Here is a 16,519-nt window from a genome sequence, read left to right as displayed (position 1 = left end):
CATTTTAATGACTATTCTTATTTCCCTAGAATTTCCAATATCAGGTCTCTGTTCATCCATATGAATATATTGATTGATTGATTACTTGATTGACTTTTAAATCAAGTAGAACCAATAACATTTATTAAGCACGACCTTAGTGTCAAACATCCTTCCAGGACCTGAAGACACAAGGATGAAGGTGTCAAAATAGCCCTTCCTCTATTTGAAGACAAATTCTATGCCGCCTCTCTTCTGCTCCTCCCCTTCACTCCACATTGCTCTGCATCCAGTTAACTGTCTCTGATCTTCAGACCTTGATATGATTTGGCTGTGTCCCCACCCAAATCTCATCTTGAATTATAGTTTCCATAATCCCCATGTGGGCTGGGAGGGACCCAGCGTGAGGCAACTTAATCATGGGGATAGTTACCCTCATGCTTTTCTTGTGATAGTGAGTGAATTCTCCCGAGATATGACGGTTTTATAGGGGGCTTCTCCCTCTTTTGCTTGGCACTTCTCCTTGTTGCTGCCATGTGAAGAAGGCTGTGTTTGCTTCCCCTTCTGCTGTGATTGTAAGTTTCCTGAGGCCTCCTCAGTGATGCTGAACTGTGAGTCTATGAAACCTCTTTCCTTTATAAATTGCCCAGTCTCGGGTATGTCTTTATTAGCAGCATGAGAACAAGCTAATACAGCTTAATACCTTTCATATAAGAAGGTATTAAGCTTCTACACCATTTGGATCCATCTCCTTTGAATGCCCTTCAGTTTATTTAAATTTCTTTAAAATAGTTCCCCTGAAATTGAGATATACCATGTGTGGTCTCATTAGCGGCAATTATACAAGGACTGTCACCTCCACTATTATATGTATTATATTTCCATTAATGCAGCCTAAAGAATGATTACTTTATTTGGCAGCTGCAACACATCATTAATTATAATAGTAGTTGATTATACAGTGTTTTCTATATGGTAGCCAATGTTCTAAATAAATCACATGTACTAAGTTATTTAATCCTTTCAATTATTTTATGAGTAGGTAGTTATCTTTATAGAAGAGGAAACCAAGGCACAGAGAGGCCAATGGTTTAGGCCTGAGTCCTTAGAAGAAGCCGCGTCTTACAAACGGACAAAATGTCTATGAGAAGCAATGAAAGTGCTTGACTTAGATTCTAAAGCCAGGATGAGATTCTCCCAGGTTGGGGGAGTCAAGTGGAATTTGTAGGCTCCATAGCAGTGAAGATTCAGGAAGCTGAATACCAGGGAGCTGGCAAGAGCCACAGGAAGGGGTGCTGGGTGATTGTCAATGCAGATGGGACCCGAGGCAGCCTGGCAAGGGATTCCCATGGTTAAAGCTTGGCTCCGAAGCAGCAGAAACTGTCCAAGCTGAAGGGCCTGGGGACCAGGACTTGGGCATCTGTGCAGTCCCCTGTGTGGCAGGAGATAATGGCCAAGCTTCAAGACTCTAACCTTGAAGTGACCATATTAGGGGGCTATTCCAAATGACTGAGGTTATGGCATTGGGGTTTAACATAGAAATTGCTTGTTTATAGTGCCATATTTGTGTGACACAGGAAAAAAGGAGGGAAGAAGGAAGGGGCAGAGGAAAAAGGGACAGAGGGAAGGGAGGAGAGAAGGAGGCAGGAAGGAGGGAAGGGAGGAAGGAATAAGAGGTGAGGGAGAGGGAAAAAGAATATCAATCCAGCTTCCCCCTTTTGATGCCCCCTTTCTCCCGGTTCTCTCAAGGCAAGCAGCGGTCTCAGCTTTCTTCCTGCATGAGTGAGAGAGAACAGGCTGTCCACAGACAGTCACAAGGAGCAAGGAGGTCATTAGCTGCAGTGATTTATTGCAGGTCAAAGTGCTGCACTTTTGTGCCAAACACAGAAGCCCTTGAAGACTCATGATGAATTAGAAGCCAGATACTGTTAGGGGAGCTGCTCAGGGCTGGGGAGCAGCAGGGCTCACTGGGCAGCTGTTCTTATCTTTGCTCTAGATGACCAGCCAGGCCAATGATTTCAGACAACTTTCTTCTCTTTGGGCCTCAGTTTTCCAATCTATAAAATGAGAGGCTGAGCAAGGTGATTTTCTTTTGGGGAGTATCACTTTTTTCTGCACTAATACTACTCTGTGCTAATTATCATTCGTGAATAACACAACACTCTGATCGTCTGCTGCCTCGGTGCTCCCTTCGCGGGACCGGTGACAGCAGATTGTGGTGTCCATATCATGTTGCTTCCCTTGTCTCCTTTTCTTTTGAAGCCCAAGTTCGTCACCGAGGCCCCGAAACACTGGCTCATTTCATGCACTGGGCTCTTGCCACCCGATTCTCTACAACCCAGTTCAGCTCCCCTTATTCTCCCTAGGCATCTCTGAGAAATGGATTAGAGATCTTTTATTCTATCTCAGAGTATTAAAACCTAACCTTTAGAATTAAGCATAGCACAGAGAAAGGCACAGCTTTTCTTCATTTTCCCCCTTTAGTCATAAGCTATTTAAGACATTCATTTCCCATTCAAGCTAGCACAGTTCTCGTGTGGAGTAGAAGGCATGATCATATAAAACTTTAAGCTAATACTGAATATTTCAAAGGAGCATCCTTTTTCCACAAGGCTAATTTCGACTTCCATGACAGATTTCCATCATCATTGAATTTTCTCCTGCCATTTGGCCAGCTTCCTTTGTAAACTCTGAAAAGTTCTTACTTGCCCAATTTCTCCTTCCTGCCAGACCGCATATGTGTATGACACCTGAGAACTTCTGGAGACCTTAAGACTCTCTCTCCTGCCATGTAGTCTTAGGGGACAAGGAGTTAGCTCAGATGATGGAGCTCTTTGGGGCCAAGGGTGGCGTAGGAGGGCATGGGATGGGATAGGGGAAAGGCACCAAGCGATGAGAGGAGAGCTGGGATCCAGAAGGCCACAAGGAGAAATTCACAGGGGCAAGACAAATTTATAAAGGGTCCTCCTGCAGGCAGACTTGTCAGTGTGTAGGGCTTGGCTGATGGAATATAGCCAGGTGATGTGGGGATATAAAACCAAATTACTGTGCATAGCAGCTGTGCCAAGGGGTTATTGAAATGAAGATGCTGGAAGCTAGCCTGGATATAGGGCAGAAGCAGGAAGTTCTGAGAGAAGAGGGCAGTAGGGCCACATGCAAGAGTTGGTCCTAAAGAGGGGCTTTCGGACAAGGACCTAGAAAAGAAGCAATACTTTCAAAGTATGTTCTGGGGACCACCTCCCTAAACATATCACCTGGGAATACTGGTTAAACATGCAGATCATCAGCTCTCTTCCTTTAATACGTGTAGGAAGGCAGGATTCCTACATGTACGAAAAATTTGAAACCAGGTCACTAGGAGGCTCAGGACAAAATAGATCTCTTCTTGATGGTGTGGTCCAGCTCAGTTTAAAGAAAAAGTACAGGACAGAACTGAACTTTGACTCAAACACAGGCTGTCATGGGGGGTGCTTCAGTCTTGGCAGAGGCTGGGAAAGAAGGGGCTTTTGACCCTGAAGAGCTCTGGGACCATCTCAGACAGCATCTGTGAAAGCGCACGGCTTAGCGCCTGCGGCACATCAACACATCGTGGGTGCTCCAGGAACAGCCGCTCCATCCCTCCTGGCCCCATGTGGGTGCAGGGATGAACAGGATGTTTGCAGATCGGACTTGTTTCCAGCTGTCCACAGAGCTCCAGGGCACTTCTGCAGTCTTTGCAGTTCAGCATAGCTCCCCATGAGCAGCTGCTAAGCATCCTTGAGCTCCCCTTCCCCACACTTGTGCAGACCAGCGGCACCCTCTCTCAGTAGACACCCCTGGCCTCCTTCCAAGACCCTGTGATGGATACGCCTCTTCCTGAAGCATGGTGCAGCGTGGAGAGGTGATTTTGATCCTGCTCCTCAGCTGGGTCCAGCTGTTTCCAGTTTGGTGAGGACCTTTTACTTACAGCTCTTCATTTGTTCCAGGATAAAACTCAATGTTCACTTCAAGGTTTCTAGACCACCCAGGGTTTCTCTCAGGCCCTGTTGGAAGAGGCCTTGGAAATGCTTTTGGCTCTGGAGGCCACGTTATGGGGGGTAGGGGGGAGATGTGGGGAGGGGAGCAAGGTTCAGCAGCAGTAGTGGGGCCAGGTCTGGAAGGAGCATGTGCTTTGGAGCTGGGCTGACCTGTGGATCCTGGCTCTGACTAGCTGGTTACCTTGGACACGCTGGCCCTTGGACATCAATCCTTGTCTACATTATGAGAATCCCATAATCTTCTCCACAGGTTTTTGTGAGGATTAAATGAAATGACGTGAATGCTGGCATTATCTTTGCTTTGTCTGTAACCTCTGCAAAGATGGAAAAGTGCACTTCATTACCAGGATGAATGCCATACTATTTCATGACCATGCATGGAGACAGAGTCCAGAGGACAGGCGAGAGGGAGCTCTCCTTCTCACGCAGGTATGGGCATCCCTGAGGCACTCCGCCATGAGCTCTCTCGTTTATTCTTTCTCCCCCAGCAGCTTCATGGTGCACCCCTTTGCCTATGCCCGCTCCCCACTAAGAGTTCATCCTCTGGGTCCACTGGTTCCATCTTGCTCTTCTTTGCACTTAGGCTAGGATGAGGGCCTTAGCTCATGTAAGGCCCTTCTGCAGCTAGGGTGGGGGGCAAACAGGGAGTGGGGATAGGGGCATAGTAGGAGAAGACTTTCTCTTGTCTAAGAGTGGAATATCTATAGGACAAATTTTACTTTTTTCCCCCTAATATTATGTTACTCAATTCCAGCATGCTATCATATTAAGCCCGGAAACACCCTCCCAGGAAAATAATGGGAAGGATAAAGAGACTCCATCCTCTTATACAGGCTCTAGTGCCATGACCGGAAGCCATCTCAGTGGCCATCATTATAATATTTCCAAGGGCAGGCTAAGATTCTGAACTTGGCCAGGCGTGGTGGCTCAGGCCTATAATCTTAGCACTTTGAGAGGCTGAAGCAGGTGGATCACTTGAGCCTAGGAGTTTGAGACCAGCTCTGGCAATGCAGTGAGACCCTGTCTCTACAAAAAATTAAAAAATTAACTGGGCTTGGTGGCACATACCTGTGGTCCCAGCTACTTGGGAGGCTGGGGTGGGAAGATTGCTTAAGCCAGGGAGGTCGAGGCTGCAGTGAGCTGTGACCGTGCCACTGCGCTCCAGCCTGGGCACAGAGCAAGATCCTGTCTCTAAAGAAAGATTCTGGACTGATTTCTCTAATTTACCAATGAGGAGATGGTGAACTGATGTGCCAAAAACGAAGTGGCTTAAAACAGAGAACAGGTGGTCATCTAAGGAGTCTTTGGTCCTTATGAGTAGGGGGTGAGAAGCATGGCTGTGTAGAGCTAAGGTATTAGAAGGCCATGGAAACAGACTAAAATATTATCTCTGGCAAATGATAATGTGGGAATCTAGATTTTCAGTCCCAAACACAAACAGCAACGAGAAGTCAAGTACTCAGAGATGGACACTGGCCTGTGACCACCATTAATCAAAGCTCGGAAAAGATGGATTCTTCAATAGTCAGCTCTTTTGGGAAAGGAGTGCCACGGATTTTTAATGGAAAGAGTGATACAACTATTGAGTACCTACTTTTGCAGCTAACACTTGAAATTAGTATGTTTATCTTCCTTTTCAAGATGGAACAATGAGGCTCAGAGAGGTTAAGTAACTTATCTGAAGACACACAGTAATTTGTAGGAACAGATTTCAAACACCAGGCCCAGTGCTCTTTCAATTCTATTATGCTGTCATTCAAATGAGAGATATTAAAGGGAAATAAGATTACCTTCTTATTCACATCTGCATTTGTATTTGCTGCCGCAAACATTGTGGCTTATAACAACATGAATGTCTTAAAGTTCTGGAGGTCAGAAGTGTGAAATGAACCTTCAGGGTCTAAAATCAAGGTATCTGTCGAGCTGAATTCCGTCTGTACGCTTCCTTGTCTTTTCCAGCTGCTAGGGGCCATCTACATCCCTTTGCTCATAGCCCACATCACGTGACCTTTTCTCCCTCTGCTTCCACTGTCATATCACCACCTTCTATATCTGATTCTGATCTGCCTGCCTCTTAGAAGGGCCCTCGTGATTATATTAGACCTACCTGGCTAACCCCAGATAATCTCCTTATCTCACCATCCTTAACCATATCTGCAAAGTTTTTCTGTCATATAAAGTGACATTCACAGATTCCAAGGGTTAAGACTTGATCATCTTTTGGAGGGGCATTGTTCAGCCTACCCCAACATATAAGGACTATTTTGAGTCAGTGCATTCTCAGGGTAATCTCCCCCGCCCCCCTTTTATACTATATATTCCATGTTGTTCAGTACAGTTATTTAGAATGATCCTCAGGGCTTTATACCTGATGATAATCATTTATACTTATTGAATGCTCACCATATATCTGGTGCAGCTTTAAGCTCTTGACTACAGCCTCAGTCAATACACACCATACCGCAGGAGCTCAGTACTATTATTACTTACATTTTCCACTTGAGGAAAATATGGCACAGAGATGTTAATCATTATGCCCTAGATCACTTAGGAAGCAGCAGATGGGGACTCTGACTGTCTGGCCTCAGAGCCTGTGCCTTTCACTGTGAAGTCACCTTCCATGGCTCTGAGCTCCAGGAGAACAGAGCTGGAATTTGTTTTACTGACCGTTGTACTTGCTGTGTGTTTCTATATAGTGTCACAGTACTTCTAGGAACTAAATAAACACGCTATAGTAATGGAAGCATAGAACATCAAAAATCAACAACTTGATATTTTTCTGAGTGTAGTAATTTATTAAGAGAAAAGGAATTAGGTGTGTTAGAAAGATGATCAAACCCAAGGACTAAACTAACTGGTATTTTGCTTACTTCTCTAGTAAGCAGAAAATTAAACCTTTTCTCTTTTACTAACAACTTCTGTGGCATATTTTGGTGAATAGAGCATCTAGTGTGAAGTTCTCCCTTCAGGTAGGTATAAGAGGTAAGATAAACATATTCATTTACAGTGTTGGCTGCAAAAGAATACAGTACGCATTCATCAGTTGTATCACTCTATCCATTAAAAGTACCTGGCAGGCCGGGCGCGGTGGCTCACGCCTGTAATCCCAGCACTTTGGGAGGCCGAGGCGGGTGGATCACGAGGTCGAGAGATCGAGACCATCCTGGTCAACACGGTGAAACCCCGTCTCTACTAAAAATACAAAACACTAGCTGGGCGTGGTGGCGCATGCCTGTAATCCCAGCTACTCAGGAGGCTGAGGCAGGAGAATTGCCTGAGCCCAGGAGGCGGAGGTTGCGGTGAGCCGAGATCGCGCCATTGCACTCCAGCCTGGGTAACAAGAGCGAAACTCCGTCTCAAAAAAAAAAAAAAAAAAGTACCTGGCAACCTCCACTCCTTCCCTCAAAGGGCTGATTATTTAAAGGGCCCAGCTTTTCCGGCCTTTCATCAACGGTGGTTCAGGTGCTACTGTCCATTTCTAAGGATAGTGTGAGATTATGATCGTGACTCATGATGGGCACTTGGGGCTTGGGACCTGGCCCTTTAAATCAGTCGGTAGCAAGGGCCCTTGTCTCTCTTCTGTCTCTCCTCCTTGCCTTTGACAGGGGCTTGTTCCTTCTCCCCTTGCCTTCTCCATTCCTGGAGGCTGTTAGGCCCACACCTGTTTACTTCGCTGCAGTTTGGGCCCAAGAACCATATTAGTGTCAGTGCTTACATGAGACCAATCCTAGGAGTTTGGGCCTCTAAGCTCATTTTTCTCTTGGAGAATCTCACAGCCTCATGTATTCCTGGGCTGTCAGTGGGTCATTCATATGATGAGAGAGAATGAAACAGGTCCCCTATCAGAGCTGCAGTCAAAGACCCAAATGTGGAAATGCTATAGGGCTTCATCCGGGTGTAGGCAGGTTTGTGGTCACATATGTGGGGTCAAGAGGAAACTGGGTCACTCCAAACAGCTTCTCCCAGTGAGCTCTGAGGGGTCCCATCCTCTTCCCCAATGAGCTTTGCCTGGCCATGCCTTTTTTTTATTGAGCAGATTCTCTCTCAAAGTTTGAAGATGCTAATTAATCACACCTGTTTTATTACTCTGTTATTGACAAACTGGGAGATGAGACAGGCCGTTGGACGTGAAAAACCAATCAACGTAATTATTATTAAGACTACATGGGGGAACACTGCTGTGCTGTGAGCCCCACATCCTCATCTAAATGGTGGCAAAGCCCGTGATCTGGTTAGGAGGGTCTCTGGGCCTCGCCTTGCTAGTGGCAGGGCTGGGCCTGGAACTTGGGAGTCCTTAATTACCTACCAATGCTTGTTACATACCAACTTGCCCTTTTGCCACAAGACGGCTTAAATCACATCTAGCCCTCCTTGCTTTCAATGGGGTTCAGAATCCGATATTCCCTGGTAATAGGTTTAATGTTTACATTTTTGTAGCTACAGGGATAGTGGAGTATTTAATAGGGGAGGGGGAGGGGTGAAGGTGCTGCTGGGTTAGGTTGCTACACGCGTCTAGACCGAGAAGCTCCCCAAACCTCCGTGTTTATTGGAGTTGTAGGTCTGCCAACTTGAACAGCCTCCTTGAGCTCTGTGGTGACACCGTTTGTGTCCTGCAGATGGAGATGTTACTACACAGAAGGAGTCTGAGACAGTGACTTAAGGGCCACCACCTCCCTTTCCCGGAAAAAAAAAAAAAGAAAAGGAAGCTTCTTTTTTCTTGTTCCTTCTTTGAAAAATGGGGCAAGAGCTTTCAAAATGGATGTATATGTCCAAGCTTTAGGTAAGATTTAAAATGAATTTGAAAGAAACCATAGTCTCCTCTCAGGCTTATACGATCTTTTCCCTTTGCTGGGTTCAGCAGCATCTATGAGCCTTTTCTCCCTCCTTCCCTCCCTTCATCCCTCCTTCCCTCCCTTTTCTCCTTCCTTCCTTCCTTCCCTGTGTTGGTATTGCTTTATTTATTTACCACGCGGAATTTTAAAACAATGTAATATAGATTGGGAAAGGTGACGTTTGTACTTGTTAATTGTGCATATAATTTCCTTTCAAAAACTGTATAAGAAAATAGAAAAGACTAGAAGGAAATCTGCCACAGTGTGAACAGCGCTTTCCTCCCCTGGAAGGTAGGTTCATAAGGAACTTCTTTCGGTATTTTATTGATTTTATATTTTACATTATTGCACAAAAAGTTGACTTATTTTGGTGTACAGTTCTATGAATTTCAACACAGGAATTTGCATAACGGCCATACGCGGCTTCCCCTCCTCCTTCTACTCTCACCTGCCCTTTTCAGTCTTCCTACCTCTCTCCCCCTCTCTCTGTGCATTCCTTCCTGCTTTCCTTGGCTGGCTTGTCTTTCTCTCAATGCTGGCGTTTCAGCTTTTTTACTTTTATTTTTTAAAGTAGGGACTCTATCCTGATGGTGTCCTTATTCACTCGTAAATTCTCTTGTTACCTTCATGCCAAATGGCCCCCAAACTGCATCTCCAATCCAGATGTCTCGTTTACACTCCAGATCCACTTGCTGCACACCTTTTGGACATCACCTGGATGTCCCATAAATAATTCAAACGGGACATGTCACCAACTAAATTTATTGTTTTTTCCCTGATACGGGCATGTCTCTTGCATTCCACGCCTTTCTTAAAGGGGACGCTGGACAACTCACCTCCCAAGCTGGAAACCTCAGGGGCATTTTTGTGCTCTTTCTATTGCCTCCTGCATACATCAATTGCCAAGTGCCATGTGTGGTGCGTTAGAGGTGTCTCTTGAGCCATTGCTTTGTCTCTATCGTCACTGCCATTTGCCTCCTTCTGGGCCCTCTGTCTGGCCGTATTTGTGAGCATTCACTTCAAAAACCTCCTAATTGGTGTCATTGCCTCTAGCGTCTCTTGTTTTTTTATCCACCCTTCCCATGGCCAGCATGGGATTTGCCTTCATCAAACACAGATGCGATATTTCACTCCTGTGTTAAACTCCTTCCATAGCCACGGGAGGCCATTCCAGGTGCCATCTAGAGCTTCCACAGTGACCCTGGGAAACTTCGTCAGTCTCGTCTTCCTCTGCCCGGCTCCATGGCCCAAGTCCTCTCTCAAGATCCACTGTGTGGATAGGGCACCCCAAACACTCCATGCTCGGAAAGCCCAGGAATTTTCTTCCAACAAGAAACCTTCCACTCTATTGTCAAGAAAGAGTTAAAACTCCCTCCTCATGCAGCTGTTCTCAACTCTTCCAGGAAATTCTCATTGTGCTTTATTTTGGACTCTCCTGCATTCTGATGATTAGGAGGTGGGAGTTACTCCCCAGAGGGCAAGGTCAGAACCTAAAGGACCTTCACAATATGAGAAATGGCCAGAAAATAACAGAATGAGATAAGGACCAAGAGAAAGATGGAGTAAGAAATAAAGGAGGAAAATGAAGGTTAAAAAAACGATGGTGGCGAGCTACCACGTGATACAAGGTGGCATGTGATTCACCTAATTCAGTTTTCACAAGTATCATAAGAATTTATTTTTCAGATTGGGAAGGTAAGGTTTAAAGAATTTGAGTAACTTTACCCAGATAATACAGTTTTGTGAGTCTAAAGGTTTGTGCTTTGCAGTATAAAAATACTTGTTCACAGGTGCTCATCAAGTTGGCTCCTGGGGGAGCAGTTTCTAAGTCAGAACATTTCTTTTTTTATGAGAAAGGATCTTACTCTATCATCCAGGCTGTTGTACAGTGGTATGATCTCTGCTTACTGCAACCTCTGCCTCCCAGACTCAAGTCATCCTCCCATCTCAGCCTCTCCAGTAGCTGGGACTGCAGGCATGCACCACCATGACCAGCTATTTTTTTTTTTTTTAAATTTTTATTTTTTGTAGAGACAGAGTTTTGTCATGTTGTCCAGATCTTGAACTCCTGAGCTCAAGGGATTCACCTACACCCACCTTGGCCTCTCAAAGTGCTGGAATGATAAGCATGAGCCACAGTGCCCATCCAGAACACAGCTTTCTTTGGAGTGTTGACGTAACCAAGTAGAGTAGACCTGGAGTCTTTGGCTAATGGCAGACATTGTCCCCTCAGATGGTTGCTGACATTCAAATGAAACCTCTTCAGCACAAGCCTTCTAAAATCCCTTGAGCCAAGAAAGATGTGAAAACCGGCTCAGTGTGGGTGAGACTGGGCATTCGCAGCTGTTGCCCAAGCCCTTCTTCTCAGAATGAGTCAGTACCTAGCTTGGAACAGGGAGCAGGGTGTCAAGCTCCCGAAGCAAGACCACCTCTTGGTCCTGCCAGAGTTACTCCTGGAAAGTAGTTTGATTTCCTAGAATTCTGGACATATCTGCTTTCAAATGCAAGAATTAAAAAACAGTCTAAGTCCAGAAGGCAGGAGGACAGCTGGTGGCACACCCTTTGTCCCAGAATTTGGGAGACCTGGCTTTAGGTTGGGCACTCACTAGCTCTGTGGTTTGAACAAAGAACTTAATGTTTCTGAGTATCTTAATGCTTCCTTGTCAAATGCAAGTCATAATGCTTACCCCGCAGGTGAGGATTTAATGAGAACACAGCATTTGGCATTGGCAAATTACATGTCTAGCTCTTCCAGTAGCCTGTGAACTCCTTGGGGACCAAGTGTCTTCTTCATCTTCATATGTACATACATATTTTTTTTAACAGCAAAATAAACAGTAAAGATACCATGTATTAGGGGCTTCATAACTCTTAATAAATATAAAATATTTCTTCTAGGATTCTGAAGATAATACTCTTCTATATTAAATCATTCATTCATTCATTCATTTATGTATCTATTTGTTTTTTAAAAAACAACGACACTTACAGTGTGCCAGGCAGGTATGTGGGTTCTTGGTGATGAAAAGACAAATACAGCCTCTACCATCAGGAGACTGAAGTGCTAGGTACGGACATGATCGTTGCACAGACACACAAAATGCACAAGTACAAGGTGTGGTGAGTTCCAGGAAGGAATAATAAAACCAGGCAAAATGGATGACTATGTTAAGAGGAGGGGCATAATTTGATTTGTGAAAGGTGGGCAGGAGAGGCATTTCTGAGGTGGGGACATCAAAACTGAGACCTGAATGATGAGCAGGAGCTTGCCAGACAAAAAGTTGGTCTGGGGGCATGGGGATGGGTGCGGGGGTGTGGCGGGGGTGGGAGCAGGCATTCCAGGCCAAATCAGTTCTAAAGTTGGTGTTGTTTTTGTTCCTCTCAAGGGAGATTAGTTCTGGAACTACCTTTTAATAAGGGAGTTTCACAGCATGTGCTCCAAAAGGAATCGTAGAGTGAGGCTCCAGGCCCTCGGCAAGCCGCAGTTTTACCGTCATTATACAAGGAGAGCTGCATCAAGACAAGCGAGGCCAAGGTCCTCAAGGTTTTGGGAGAGAGAGGTCTCCATCAAGGCTCTAGGGAGCCATGGGCAGGAGGCTGCCAATAACAAAGAGACTTCTGTTCTCCCTGGCCTGTCCTATACCCTGGCCCAGAGGCACAGTCGTTAGTTTGACCCTCCTTCTGCTGTGTCTGTGTGAAGACCCCCACTCCAAACTACTTCAATGGCAGGAGGCGACTGGGAACAGCTGGGAACTGTTGTTAGCTTCTGGCAACATCCTGGAATTTCTTCCTTGTGGATCCCGTGCCCCCGAGCTGCTGGGGGCCCCTGACTTGACCTGGAGTTGAACTTAGCTGAAGGGTCCAGGGCTAGGGGTCGCCACCTTGTCAGCCCTGATAGTAGCGTGAAATTGCACAATCTTTCCAAGAAAGCCGAGGCTCCCTTTCTAGCCATCCCTGGGGCCGGAAGACTATCAGAGGCTGTTTTCTGCAAATCCATTCACGTTTTCCAAGGGCAGGATAGCACAGGAGAGAGTGACCAGATAAGACACTTGCTTTGTTCACAAACACCCTGAGGAGGTCCCTTAAGAGATAGCAAAGCTCCTGGTGGGGATGAGGCAGAGCAGGTTTGCTTCAGATAAGATGCTGGTTGAGGGATAATGGTTGTTTTCAAGGGAGGAAACACAAAACATCCGTTAATGGGGTTTGTCCAAGGATGAACTTTTCATTCACAGAATTAGAGAATGGGGAGTTGCAGCGATTCTACTCTAACTCTTTCTTTTATAAAACAAGCAAAAAGAGGCAAAAAGAGGGGAGGTGACTTTACCTAGATCCCACCGCAAGTTAGGGGTAAAACTCTGTAGATCCGGAGGCTCTGACATAAAGTCCATTGTTTTCAGCTACTGAGTTCCAGTATTTCACCTCTCCATCCTGTCATTTCTCTGTGTTTTTATTGATTAACTAATCCATCCATTCATGCATTCCTTCATGTGTTTGCTCATCAGTGTTTATTCAGCGTACATAGGCTGACAGTTCCTCAAGGAATGGATGATGTCATGAAGGAGATGCCCATGAGTGCACAGCAGAGGGATTAGCCAAGCGGGATGGGAGAAGCAGAGACAGGGCATTATCACGGTGAGACTGAAGAAGGCTTCATGGGGAAGATGGCATTTGCGCTGAGCTTCAAGGTGGAAAGGGATTGCATTTGTTGAAGAAGAGGACAAATGCTTTAGCACCATACTTCTAGAAGTAGCATGCAGAATGAATTGAAGAGGTGAGACGTTGGCACCAAAGAGACAAGTTACAGCACTTAATTAATTCAACAAATCAGCAATAGATGCTTCATGTCTTCAGAGGCTGTCTGTGGTCTTGGCCATTGTGGGGATGTTGAGATGTAAAGACCTGGACCCTTTCCTTAAGGAACTGAACTTGCCAAAATGCAAATGTGCTCAAATAACATAACGAAATGCAAAATGAACACAGGACTGGAAATTGTGAGCTCTGGGTTTTAGTCTCACTCTGGCATTGATCTGCATGGTGTTTTGGGGCCTTGATTATTTCCTTGCCTGTGAGATGGTGAGGTTAGTTCTGCCTTCCTGTCCCAGGGAAAAGGCAAAGGCAGCGTCCATCTCGAGCCTCTTCCTTCTCAGTTGTTTGATCATGAAAAGTCATTTCATCACACCAGAGCTCAAGTCCTCGCTTATAATATGGGGGGAGTAAAAGCATGTCCCAGGGAGTGTGAGGATGATCTAAAACAGCTGAGGGAGAGTGCAGAGTATGCTACCTGGAACAGAGCTGCTAACATGCTCATTCTTGGCCCACACTCCCATGGCTTTGTTTTTTCTTGGAAGGGGTGAATGGAATCAAGCATGGTAATATACATGAAATCTCCTTCTAACAGGAAGTGCCCTGCATAAATGCCAGGGAAATCTTGTGTAGATTTCTACATAGGAGAGTCTGGGGGCTCCTAAGGCTGATCTCTGGGAGGATCTGTGCATCTCATTGTGTCTTTTCTTTCTTTTGGTTCTAAGTCTCTGAACAGCCCTTCCCCTGGAGGGCTCTTTAGACAAAGGAACTCCTTTCCCAGAAGCATGCAGAAGGTGACAGGCACGAATACAAAGATAAACCTTTCTTGACTTTCTGGAGCAGAGATAGCTTCAGACATTCTGCCTCATTCTTTTTTTTAAAAAAAATTATTATACTTTAAGTTCTGGGGTACGTGTGCAGAACGTGCAGGTTTGTTACATAGGTATACACGTGCCATGGTGCTTTGCTGCATCTATCACCCCATCATCTACATTAGGTATTTCTTCTAATGCTATCCCTCCCCTATGCCCCCACCCCCTGCTATCCCTCTCCTAGCATCCCAACCCCTGACAGGCCCCTGTGTGTGATGTTCCCCTCCCTGTGTCCATGTGTTCTCATTGTTCAACACCCACTTATGAGTGAGAAAATGTGGTGTTTAGTTTTCTGTTCTGTGTTAGTTTGCTGAGAATGATGGCTTCCAGCTTCATCCATGTCCCTGCGAAGGACATAAACTCATCCCTTTTTATGGCTGCATAGTATTCCACGGTGTATATGTACCATATTTTCTTTATCCAGTCTGTGATCTGCCTCATTCTTATGGGGACCTGTCAGCCCAGTTCTTGGGTCAGAAAATGGTTCTTTGTAGGTTAACATAAGCCACAACCAGTAATGACTACTTTGCTCTAATCGTTTCATCAAAGCCTTTTGATCCTTCCTTCTCCATTGCTCTCCCATCCACCTCCGCTGTTCAGCCTTCCTGCAGCTCCTACGTACTGCACGCCTTCGTCACTTCCTGCTTTGCCTCTGAAGCCAGCATCCGACTGTGCCTTCCTCTTCCCAGTCCATGCTTCTCCCCACAGCTAAAAGAACCTTTCTGCTTTGATCACGTGATTGCTGTGGAAGTGAAACATGCAGAGAACCCCAACGCGTGAGGAGTCTGCAGCCCTTTATTTGGTTGATCTTTGTCTTGAGAGCTTCTCTGCTCTCACTTTGCTTTGTTTTCATAGAAACAGTTATTTTATTATAATTCCATTTTTTTTTTTTTCTGCAGAAAGATTAAGTGCAAGCGCTTGACATTCAAGGTAGCCTCACAGGGAATCCAGCTTTTCCAGCTTTCTATGACAAACTCCTTCAAGTACATTGTAGTGATTAAGGGGATGGACTTTCAATCCTGACTATGTTCAAGTCTTACCTCTGCTGCCTATCAGCTGTGTGATCTTGGGCAAGTTACTTAACCTCTCTATGCTTTGACTTCCTTATCCATACTTTAGGAATAATAATACCTCATTACCTCACAGCGTTATCCCTAGGGTTAAATGAAACTAATTATCTATGTAAAGTTCTTAGAACTTTGCTTAGCACAGTAACTACTCAGTAAGTCCTATCCCTTCCAGAAACCTCCTTCCTAGCTAAAGTCATCACTGTTAGCAGCCCCACGTGTGCTTTTGACGTTCCTGCCTCTGCGATGTCAGCTGCTCCTTTCACCTGCCTGCAATGATCCCGCTCCTTCCCTTTGACTTTGTCCAAGCTCCGCTTGTCCACTATGGCTAAGGAAACTCCGGCAATTGCTTAGGACCTCTATGGCTGAGGAAACTCCTGTAATTGCGCAAGACCTCTATGGCTAAGGAAACTCAGGCAATTAGTCAGGAGAATGAGACAGAACTCACCCTGGTTCCTACAGGTGAGTTACTTACTGTGGGAGGTCACTTGGCTTCTCCACATTTCAGCAGGCCCCTCGGTGATACTTAGACCTTGTGAAGTTGTTGAAAGAAAAATCCTCAAATTCTGGCAGGTAGTAGGTATTTAATGAATTTATTAAGCCAAGTCGTGCTAGTCCTTCCTACCTGAACTTCGCCTCTGAACTCGTCTCGTAATTACTGATTCCATTATGTGTTGACCATTTAGTTCTTTGTATCACCTCATCTTGTCTTCCTTTTTTTTCCTGCTTGGAATGATTATTGTAATCTTATGGCCGCTTAGTTGTTTGAACATACACAGTATCCTACTCACCACATTGGGGCTTCCTGAGGGAAGAGCTTGCACAGACATTTCTGACATGATCAGGGTTTTAACGTGCAATCCCTCCATGCTAGGAGCTTGGTGAGGTGCTTACACTTTTAAGGACTTCATGGCTTTTGCTGTGGTATGTCGGCTTGGTGCAGCCCAGGG

General features: G+C 45.4%; 1 long non-coding RNA gene across 3 annotated transcripts in view; it reads left to right on the top strand.

Moving 5' to 3' along the window:
- The window catches only part of LOC141581498 (uncharacterized), a 72,715-nt gene that overhangs the window by 14,796 nt on the left and 41,400 nt on the right, over positions 1-16,519 (top strand). Inside the window, exons 1-2 of one of the 3 annotated variants that reach the window (XR_012514183.1) lie at positions 2,872-3,906; positions 4,246-4,424. This is a non-coding gene — a long non-coding RNA (uncharacterized LOC141581498). Of the gene's footprint in view, positions 1-2,871; positions 3,907-4,106; positions 4,425-16,519 lie in introns of those variants that run through there. The other 2 variants (XR_012514182.1, XR_012514181.1) reach the window with 2 other exon arrangements.

This window comes from Saimiri boliviensis, chromosome 15 (genome assembly GCF_048565385.1).
Source record: "Saimiri boliviensis isolate mSaiBol1 chromosome 15, mSaiBol1.pri, whole genome shotgun sequence".
Lineage (NCBI taxonomy): Eukaryota > Metazoa > Chordata > Mammalia > Primates > Cebidae > Saimiri > Saimiri boliviensis.
Note: the sequence above shows the minus strand (reverse complement) of the source record. Positions and strands in the feature narration are given on the sequence as shown.